Raw genomic sequence first — 11,550 nt, forward strand, 5'->3', positions numbered from 1 at the left:
GGCAACCGAACTTGCTTCCTGTCTAGTTCTCTCTCCTTACATGGAGATGTCTCGCGATACTTTATTGTCATTATTAAAACATTACACATGTTTCATGTACTTGGAGTATTTGCAAATTGATTCTGATGTGATCTTGAAGATGTTGATATGATAGTAATGATATTGATATTATGATTGTGATAATGATGATGTGATGATGAAGGTGATTATGGTGGTCAGGATGATAAGAACATTGATATGATGTTGATGGTCTTGATCATGTGATGGTGTTGATATTGATGTATGTGATGATGATGAAGAAATAGGCGCTGGTTCGAACGGTACGCTCGCCTATGGTTCTGGTGGTAGAACAAGTAGGCCCAGTGTCTACAGTGGCTCGTGTGCACTATAAAGAACCTGAGGACATCTTCGAGACAAGTAGGGGGGATACCCAGTGTATTGGAATAGACAGTCCCCTGTGGTAGACGACGAGAGTTGCTGGTACTGGGTTACCTGGTAGCACAGACACGAAGGGACCCTTAGGGGTGAAGAAAGTCATTGATCGAGTTTCCTAGTCTACATATCAAGCGCCCTGAGCATCTTATATTAGATGGATATGGTGCTATATAAAACTACACTATATTATATATATATTAGTGATGTTGCTGGGAATTGATATGTTGATGGGATCTAATTATCATGATGGTTATGATTTTGGTAGTTTAATAACATTGGTTTTGATGATATAATTATGATGATGTAATATTATGATGGTCCTATGATGATGAAATTGATGATGCGCTATAGAAGTTTAAAATCAATAGTGTGGACATAAGGTTCCAGTGAAAGTTCTGATGGTTATTTGAGGAGCTTATTACAATTCTATATAATAATTAAATTGATAACATAATCTTACTTTGTATAAAGTAGATTTTAGCATTTCATATAACATAAATTTCTGTTCATACACCATTCAATCCTGATTTTTATCCTTGCAAATCCAACGTTTGTTCTCATTGTTTTTTTGGCCATGTCTACTCTGATCTTAAGATTATGCTGAAAATCTTGTTAGTTAAAATAGGTAATGGAAATGAAAAGGCAAAAAGCTGTCATTGTCGGTTTTGAGTAACATGACATTTGCAAAAAAATGTGATAGACATTAATTCTCTGTGGTATTCAAAAAACGATGTTGTAAAATTTGTCCTAATTCCACACATGCGCAAAAAAATTAAATTTGATAGACAAACAAGAATTCTTTGCAGCATTTGGAAAAAACGATGTTGAAAATTTTTCCTATTATTCCACACACGTGACAAAAAAAAAGAAGAAATTTGTGACGATGACTGTGACGGCAGTGTCATTAACATCCTCCGACGTTAGCAATGAGCGATTGTGAACAGGTGTTGGTGCGTTTTAATGCACAGCCTGCTTAGGGTTTTAATGCGAAGCGATGACTATTCCTTCAGCTTTTGCCTCTCACAGCTGTTGGGTATCGACACAATATATGTGTGCGCGATGTTCTCCATATTTCCAAGATTAGCATAATTTTCATATGTCTTCGACAAGTACTTGCCTTACGTTAGAGCAGTTGTCTTATATTCATGAATCACTTTACATTCATTAGGCATACATAGTGTTCTGTTAACATTTAACTGCTTGCTACAAACAGTGAAAATCTAAAGCACTCTACAATCCAATCTGTATAAGAAAGCAGATTGTACCATTCTTCCTGTTGATCAGTTTATTTTATTCATATTTGTTTTTTAAATTTGTAATTGTTTAATTTCCTAGATCAACAGCAAAAGAACATTACCATATACAGTCTTAAAATAAAAAACAAGTTGCACAATCAAAAATTCAAGAGAAAATAATATCTACCGCATTTTTGCGAATCTTATTTTACACAAGAACCGACAATGACAGCTTTTTGCCTTTTTGTTTCTATTACTGGTACTGGTTTCTGTCTTATTTCTGAATATGAAGAAAACAAATAAATGTAGATTAATTATTCATAGAAGTAATTGCGGATAAAAAAAAATTATAGATTTAAACAACTTGCATCGAACCCGGAGGGAAATCCTGTGAGTTTACATTAAGTAATGTAGTGTCACTATACCAATTCATATCAGTCCTTGATAAAAGATTATTTACGGTTTTCCTTATTATAATATTTTATTTATCCTGTTTTTTTTTTTTTGTCCTTGTAACCATCAGGGATAAGTGTTACGTGTTGGATCTAGAACAAAACATGAGATTTACAACAGTATGCATCAACCAGGTGTGCTTTTAATAATATGCAACTCTAGTCACCTTTTGCCTCTTTTGGTTTATTATTATTGATATGCTTTTATGAAGCTTATTGATGCCTGTGTTTATGTTATTGAATTTTTATTTCTGGTTTTCACCCATTCACGTGTCTAATTGTATGAGCTGAACAGATGTTTATGCTGGATATGTAGACACCATAAATTAATTAAATTTTTATTTATCAGATATTAATCTCCTGATGACGATTGATGCAACTTAATCAAAACGTCGAGATTCTCAACAAAAACAACAGTTATTTTTGGAATTATCCGTGCTGTATACTGCAAGCATTTATATATGTTATACTTTAGAATGCAATAATATGTCTTGTAAGGTGCTAAATAATTGAAATAGATTAAAAACAATCATGGATTTCACAAGATTTGAACCATTTACCCTGGTATTAAAAGATGATCAACCTAACCACCAAGCCGTAGCTTCACTCCATTAGTTAATAAACATGTGCCATTAGTCGTAATTTAGCAAAATTATGATTGATCACCATGGATGTGTTATAATTTATGGATTTGATAAGTGCTATAATTTGCATAGGTTAGTGTATCACACCGACAGCCATGACATAATAGTATATATCTATCTAGGTTTTCCTCAATCGTATTTGTATTGTTGTTGATCATATGTTGTGTTTACACCTGTTTTGTAAGCACCAGTTCCCGTTCGTGTATGTTTCGCTCATATATTATGCATCAGCACCACTCTAGCTAATTATTACCTAACATATGTTTTTTGACGTGTTAAGATGTGTGATGTAAGTTTGTATTTCACTCCTCACAAATTAAGGCATGGCATGAGAACGGAAAACATATTGGGCTGGCTAAATATAGAAATATATATTCTGATGTACAGTAAGTGGTTTTTGTTAAAGAGTTATACCATATTTTTATAATTTATATATATTATCAATTGATAAATAAATTTAGATGTAGATTTTGTTTTAATTTTTAAAGTAAGGCCCAGTATCTACTGATTATTTACTAAAAATGAAAAAGAAAATTTTTCTTCAAAAAAATTTTTTTTTTCAAAATAAACTTTTTTTCAAAAACAAAAATACCATAGAAGACATGCGGGCAAGGGTAAACTAATACAGTAATTTTTTTGTTATTGGGCCTAATACCTACTTTTGTAGTTCACTAGCCTAAAATATTTGCAATTGACAAGAAGTACATTTAATTCCTCTAGGATGGGATAGGAAAAAAAATATACAACAGAGACAATGATGGGAGGTACTTAAAATAGCAAATTATGCATAGATTGGATTAGGTCATGAACTTGACTTCAGAAATAAACAACCATTTAAAATAAACAATTTTTAAAGTAAACAAATAACCATTAGGAAACAATGTTGGTTCTGTGACAAGTTTGTTCGTATTGTGTAGGCCAAAATACTTCACTGCTGTCTGAAAACCCATCTTAACTGTGTCTCAAAAAATGTTATATTTATTTGTCACCAAAATATAACTGCACAGCCATTGAAATAAATCATGGAATGTCTCTACAAGGAATAAATCAAAGATCCTCGAAACAGGAATTAGCAAGCCTTGTCAGGTGACATAAAACAGCTTGTGCCAGATGAGTGCTGGTTGCTCAGACAACTGATGAAGTAATTGTTGTTTGGGAGTAATCTATTGCACATGTGTTTCTCATTGCGGAGGTATTTATTCTTGGAGTGAAAGGTGACTAGGGCTGTATGGTGGCTTGTAGATTGAGTCGATACTTGTCAGCTTGACTAGGAAAAGCCCTCCCAGCTTGGACCAATCACAGCCATCGACTGACTTCTCACAGGAAGGGAGAGTTTATCTTCAGTTGCTGAGCTGACGAGTGTGGCCAGCTGGGTTTTCAGTAGGAATGCGGCTACTAAGCTACATGCAGTGTTTACTCATGTTCTGTTGAATGAACCTAGCGTTTGACCACTCGGATTCATCTCGCTTTTAGCGTGACATCGAAACGCAGGACATCAATTCTCATAGTTATCTCATGATTAACCCTTTAAGGAATATAACTTTTGGATATTTATGCTCAACTTGAAAACTCTTGGATTGTTACTTGGTCAGCCACAGTTTCTGGAACATCCTGTTTTAATTTCCTCCTGTAAGGTACCGTAGTAGNTTTTTTTTTGTTTTTTTTTTGTTTTTTTTTTGCAAAGTATGATGCTTTTGTTATGTTAAAAATTATGATATTGTTATATTATGGGATTATTATAAATTAATTATCTATTATTCAAATATTGTAAACAAAAGGATTATTATTATTATTTATATAGTATTGTTATTATACAAGTTAAGAATATTTTATCATTATTGTACAGTATTTTTCATTAATTAATTTGTTATATTTACATTATCTGCTAGAAGGGTATGTAATAAAAACCAGATGGGCTTAACATAAATGGACTAGTAAATATGCAATTCCCCTTTATACTCACTGTACATTTAATTGTACAATAAAAGTTTGCAGATAATATGCAAATTACTGCCGAATCTAAAAATAGCTTTTCATGAAGATGATTGTTTATGATAATTTCTCATTATTACAAAATAATATAGGCAAGATATTCAGTAATAAACTAAAATACGGTAGGGCTATGTTTGTAAAGTGTCTACATTTTGCACATTCATTATTTCTATGTTCAATATGTTATGATTTTTGTTTGTGGATTCTCTAGTTAAACCAATGATGTGTGACTAATTTTACTTCCACAATTAACATCAACATTTAATAATTTATGAATCTGTTAATATTTAACCTTGATTGACAAGGAAAATAAAAAATGGGTCTGTGAATAATTCAAGACTCACGATACAGAAAAATCATTTTCGTAATCATCGTCTGTAGTCATAATCATCGTCTCAATCGGCGTCAGCATCAGTAAATAAAAAGCAATTAGAATAAAAAAACAAAAACAAAATGTTTATAGGGTGCTGTAGCAAGCATGTATAATTTTTTTTTAAAATAAAAATAAAGGGCTTATGACCATTAAGATAAACAACACAAGTAATATTAATAAACAAATAAATATACCTCATATCAGTACCAATTCCGCTTAACGTGAGCGCTAGATGACGTAACACCATCTGCTGATTGTCGGTGGCAGTCTGAACGACTTGTGATTAAAAACAATCTGTAGTGTATGCGCCATCGCGTTGCATTGCGTTCTTATAGAATCGTGTACAGTGAGTTCCCGGCTTTTATACATCTATTCTGCTGTGCATTAATATAGTCAGCTGACTTCAGGGGGACAAATAATAAACTATCCTATTGTAAACCTAGATAGAAACAAGCCCTCCTAACATTGCCCACCCCACTGCCCACCCCATTGTAAAAAATGGTATAGTCCATTTTGAGTGGTTATTGTCCAGGGTGGTTTTTGTCTAGGGTGGTTTTTGTCTGATTTCTGTTTTTTCCAAATAGGCCTAATATACATTGTAAAACATAAAAACATCATGGATTTACGAGAGATAAGTTAGTTTCTAGGATATTTTGTCTTGCTCGCAGGAGTGTGGGAAACTGCCGATTTTTTCAGAAGACTCTTGCGACATGCGGGAGACCACTGTCAGTATATTTACATTAATTTTATATCTGTTGGTGCATTGTTGTGTATTATTCAAACATTGTTTGCTGTGTCCATGGAGATGCCTTCATGTTGCATCTTGCATTAATTAATACTTAATACATAATAATTTTAATTTTTAGTTGCAGTCTTATTATTATAATATCAAATTTCATATGTTAAGCCAAAAAAATAAAGGTTGTTTCTCACCAGTAGCTTTCAATCCGCATTCTCGGATCTTCTTCGGCTAATTATTTTCATTCTCAATATTGATGATGAATGTCTCTAATGATAACCTTAATTTTGCATGTCTACGAGTCATTACCTACTATTGTAGCCTGTAATATATTTTCATTCTTATATGATGCCTCTTCTTCATGTTTTAACTATCCCATGATGCAATTTGATTATCCATCATTCCTTTTATAATTATCTCAAGATGGGTTTGATTACTTATTTATTGGTTTTTATTATCCATCATGTGATTATTTTGATACTCTTCACTACACTGTTTATTTACTTTTTAAGAGAGCATTGACCTTAACTTGAGTGACCTTGGAGCCAAAGAAAGGATTTCTGATTGTCATAAAACTTAATTTGGTGTAAATTTGCAGATCTTGTCCCCCTTCTATAAACTATGACCCTTATATATATTGATCATCACAGTTTGTTATTTATCAAATAAATAATATTGATATAACTAAAGATATGATAATGTAGTTATACCTTAGAATATATTTTGTCTCATAAAATGTCCTGTGTATTTGCTTGTGATTCTTTTAGCAATGGATTCAAATATGAAAAATTTAATTGATTTTTTTTAAATTTGCAATTAGCAAACAAATTAAGCAAAAATATAAAAAAAATATGATATACTTGTTTAAAAATTGTAATCATAGTATGAAATATTTTACATTGTATTGATGATGTGGTATTTCTGCTCACTCTTAATTATGTATCTGTACATGGCCATGACTACTAAATTGTTTGCAGTAAAAGAATGAATAGATAAATACTAATTAGCCTTTGAATATGCCTTGGGCATACTTAGCCCGATTATTATTTTTCTTTTCATGTTCTCCTGCATCATCTTTTCTTAGTAATAGGCCTAAGCAAGGATCTAGGAATGCAGACAGATTTTATTTACAAGGAACAACTGTACACTTAGGTTTAAACCAGCATTTTTTATTGGCTCAATTCTGCCAAACTTGAAATATATGAACATAAATCATCTTTGAATGTGAATTGTGCACAGTGCAGTTCGACCCAAGTACGATCCTTCTATATACTCCAGAAACACTGAAGACTTCTGTGGTAACATATGGCCCGTATCTGTATGATTTACATGGTGTTTTTTTACGTGGTGTTTTTGCGTTATTAAAGGCTCTGCTTACCATGTTAATACATTCCTGACACGATGCTAAGCTAATAAAGGTTATTACTGTGCACAACCTTACCACGCTCTAATAATGGTAATCAAAGTGATGAAAGAATATGGAATATCTTCATTTGTTTGGAATGTAACAATATTTAAGAACTTATCCTTTGTTTTAAAAAAAACTATGTAAGTTGCATAAGTTTGTCAATGCAATAGTGTGTTATTCTGTTGTTTTGGTATATTGTAGAGAAAACAAATATGACCATAATATTTAATATATCCTTTATGGATTATTTTTGAAATTTTGTATTTATTTTTAAAAGTTTTTTGTTTGTTTTTATAATTCACCAGTCTTTTACAAGAGTAGCACTATAACAGTAAAGGTGACTCAAAAAATATAATAAATATAAAAAATAATATAAATATAAACGATAGATAATTGTGTAAATATAGTAAATATAATAATAAATTATTGAAATACTTAATAAATTATTATACTTAAATTATTATTACAGGTGTTGTATGCACATTGTTGATGTATAGTCTAATACTGTACCATACCGGTGATAATTTATTTATTTGAGTATCTTCAAACCATATAAGAACAGGCAGGAACATATTATACTTCTCTTGGGTGTAGACTTAGTTGCAGGCCTGCAATGTGTTTTATGCCATTAATAACAGTTTACACATTGTATATGTCCATATGAAAGTGCGGCGTCTTTGTCATAAATACTCCAATTCAGCTGTGAGCAATATTGCTGCAAAAAAAAAAAGTGCAAATTTTAAAGCCAAGCTGTTTATGGTAGCAGTCTGTCTTTGGTACTTTATAATCAGCAGGAACCCGGGAAGGGAATGGTGATGATGTCTCTGCGCAGTATTGATTTTTGTTTGGTAAAAATATCATGTGATGATATGATATCTGTAGTGATTCAATTTCCTATGCTGTATGTTATCCACCTGTTTATCCAGATTCAAATGTAAGTTCATTCTCTTTTCAGATTTTGCCAGACTCAATAAGGATCGGGAAAATACAAATATCTTATTGATGACTGGAAATTAATGTAAATTTATAAGCACCGAGTCAACTTGTGTTAAATGTACTTCAACAGATCCAGACGTTGCTACGATTTTAGAATTCATCTTGATAAACATATGGTTGCCTGTGAGTGCTTTTTCTGAGAAAATATATGTCGGCCAGAGGTTCTCTAGGCATTTGTTGCATTGATTGGTCAACTGTGTAAACTGTTGGAATACATCTCTGTGACCAGGTGTTAATACCAGTTGATTATGCTTGCAGTTGACCGCCTGTAGTGGGCTAACCTAAAATTTGCTGCGGCTATCGTAATAAGTACATATTTTGCTTGTTCTGGCTGTTGGATATTGACAGCTTGCGTAACACACCTAGTGTGAAGTAGATCATCTAGAAGTAGCATCATTTCTTTTGGATTGTGTGACATTCTACGGGCCAGGATGCGCAAGAATACCAGTAGCCCGAGTCTCAGCAGAGTTGAAGTCAAAAAAGAGCACGATGTGGAAACGCAGGTCATCCCGGTGGCTAGCTCAGGAGCTGGGCCTGTTATGCCCGCTCCAGTTAAGTCTGAACAAAAGGCGATCTCGTTATCTAAGTTGATGCATGCACGAGCACAGAAGAACAATGATTATTTTTGTCATGGAACAGGCGTGTTCAGTTTTGAATTTCATCGACAACCTAACACAAGTAAGTGATGTTCATATTTTTTTTCTGACAATTTTGAGGTGAACATATGACCGAGTTTATTATGCTAATTCTTATTTTTCAAGCTTTCAAAAATAATCAAAGTTAAGTTGCAGGAAATTATGAATACTTTACAAGGTTTCTAGAATTTAAAATCAAATATGTAGTAGTGACGTAGTGTATAGTAGACAGCGTCTTGATTCTTTTTGGTCATTTTATTCACTTATTTTCCAGTGAAGCCTAAAAAGAAACTGCTAATGTACTGACACATTAAAGAACCCTCTTAAACCTAACCTACTGCCTGGTACATTTTATGAGGTCTTTATGCTCCTCTTCTGTATTGTGTCTTCATGTTAAAGGAACATTTCCAATCTTCTAACATACACTTTTTTTAGACAGTGTTTATTCAGCCGGCAGATTCATTTACAAAGCATTTTCTTGATGATTAGTGAATGCGCACTCCAACCCTAACTTTAAAGATAAGACAAATTCAAGTTTTAGACGGCAGAATAAACAATTTGTTTTTTTATAAGGTAAAGTTTTGTCCAGTCTCAGTATTCTTTTTTTTTTTTTTTTGCCGATTTCAGGCTCAGATTTTCTTATTTTACACACTTTTTAAAGATAGAAAATTATTAGTGAAGAGCAATATATTACTCTGCAGAGCCAGAGAGGTAATACATAAAGACACCTACTGCACATAAGAGATAATATTGGTTGGTTTTCTATTAAAAAACAAATAAAAACCTCATTTGAAATTTTACTTGAGCCTCACTTTGTTCTTATTTAAGTTATAGTGCATTTCACTTTCTTTTGTCAGCCTCCTCTACTTCTAAACTGTGAACATGTCTGTCTTTTGTGAAATCTGTCATTTATTTTATATATTAGATTATGGTTTTTCCAAGATTCATGTCATCGAAACCTACTTTTCTTTTCAGCCTTAAACTTTAAATTTATCGCTGGTAGGACAGATCCTATCTTCTTGGTATCTTTTGTCACAGGTGGATCGGTTATTTTTTCCCTTACATTGTCTTATATTATAAGAATTATAAAACATGTGAAATTTCAACATGTTTTTTTAGTAATGCATAAGACTTGTAAGCACGTCGGAATCGTTCACGCACTTCCATGCTCCCACACATACTTTACTATACACATAAGTGCGCACACACGCACACACCATACATACTTGTCAAACAATAGCCTCTATTGTGTTGATGATGTTGGCAATGCTGATGGTGATGTGTGGATTGATAGGAGAGTATTGTGTGCTTTATTGTCATCGACATTCTTAACTCCCACAAGCCATCTGCTTCAGTTTCTTAGCAAAAGGCTTTTCAATTTCACAAAATGACACTCGATATCATATTAATATTTTTTATGATTATATATTTCTAATATGAGTTGACTAAAAAAAAGTTCTAATAAAATTATGTTGATTCAAGTATAATTAATATTGAAAGTTGATGAAACAGCAATGAGAACACAAAAATTTGGGACAATTCAGCTGCTGTGGTACTGTACAAATAACGTTTTACTTATTTTCTTTAATGTTCAAACTAGCCTTAGGTTAGGCCTACTGTAAATATCATACTCATATTTCTCAAAAATCACTTATTTATTACACTTTGATCAATTGATGCTCGCATCTCTTAGAAATATTGCTACATAATATATTAGTTTTCATTAGGTTGTTTATTCTATCATGATGACAATGATTCACTGTAATTTTTATTTATCCCTTCATTGTTCCATTGTTTTGCACATCAACACCCTTCGCTCTATATAAGAGCTTTTTGTATATAATTATCTGTTGCACCCAAATATATTTTTAGTTAATTCAGTAAGTAGATACATTTTACAGTTTATTTTTAAGTTCAGAGAATCCACAGCATTTTGCTGCAAATAGGCAATACTCTTGGTCAGCTAACTTCATAGAAACACATTATACTTAGCAACATGCAAGCATTCCAAATTTGCAGGAGGTGGTTTTAATAATTTGTGGAAGATTTGTGCATGCTCAGAAGAGTGCAGGAGACCAGGGTAAACTCTTAAGTACGCAAACTTTCCATACTATTTTCTTAATCCGAATCGTTAGGTTTGAAACAAAATGTCAACACATTTTAATGTTCATTTAAGAAATCCCCAAGTAAAGAAATGTTAATTGCTTACATGACATTTTAAAACACACTATCAAGTAAGAAATAGCGGGTACAGATAGGTCATAATGTCACCTCTGGGCTTTGGAGGTTTGTGTGCACCTTAAGTCATTACCAGTGAAACGCAAGATAAATAATGAATGTTTTATTTTTGGGTCATCAAAAAGGACACACATTCAGGATAATTTATAAAGTGTTGTAAAGTTGTTTTTTTTTTTGGTTTTTTTTTAATCATTGTATGCAATGCTATAAAAAGGAACTTAAAATATTATTTTAGATTGAAAAGATATCCAAAGTGATCATAACAGTTTCAAATCAGCTGTGGTGTTTTGGAAGCCATCTTGAATTTTAAATTGGGTCAAATTTTGATGAACTTCGATTGACCTCGATGTATAGTCTGCCAACTCCTGCTGGTTTATAATACAGGGGTTGTAATTGGGTGGAA

General features: G+C 32.5%; 1 long non-coding RNA gene across 1 annotated transcript; it reads left to right on the forward strand.

Moving 5' to 3' along the window:
- Positions 1–3,728: 3,728 nt before the first annotated feature.
- LOC117123064 lies at positions 3,729–9,704 on the forward strand. Its single transcript, XR_004447797.1, has 2 exons — positions 3,729–4,395; positions 8,234–9,704. It is a non-coding gene; the product is annotated as an uncharacterized LOC117123064 (long non-coding RNA).
- The last annotated feature ends 1,846 nt before the right edge of the window (positions 9,705–11,550 follow it).

Source organism: Anneissia japonica, unplaced genomic scaffold (genome assembly GCF_011630105.1).
Source record: "Anneissia japonica isolate Jap-2015-1 unplaced genomic scaffold, ASM1163010v1 scaffold2999_len715162_cov194, whole genome shotgun sequence".
Taxonomy (NCBI): Eukaryota; Metazoa; Echinodermata; class Crinoidea; order Comatulida; family Comatulidae; genus Anneissia; species Anneissia japonica.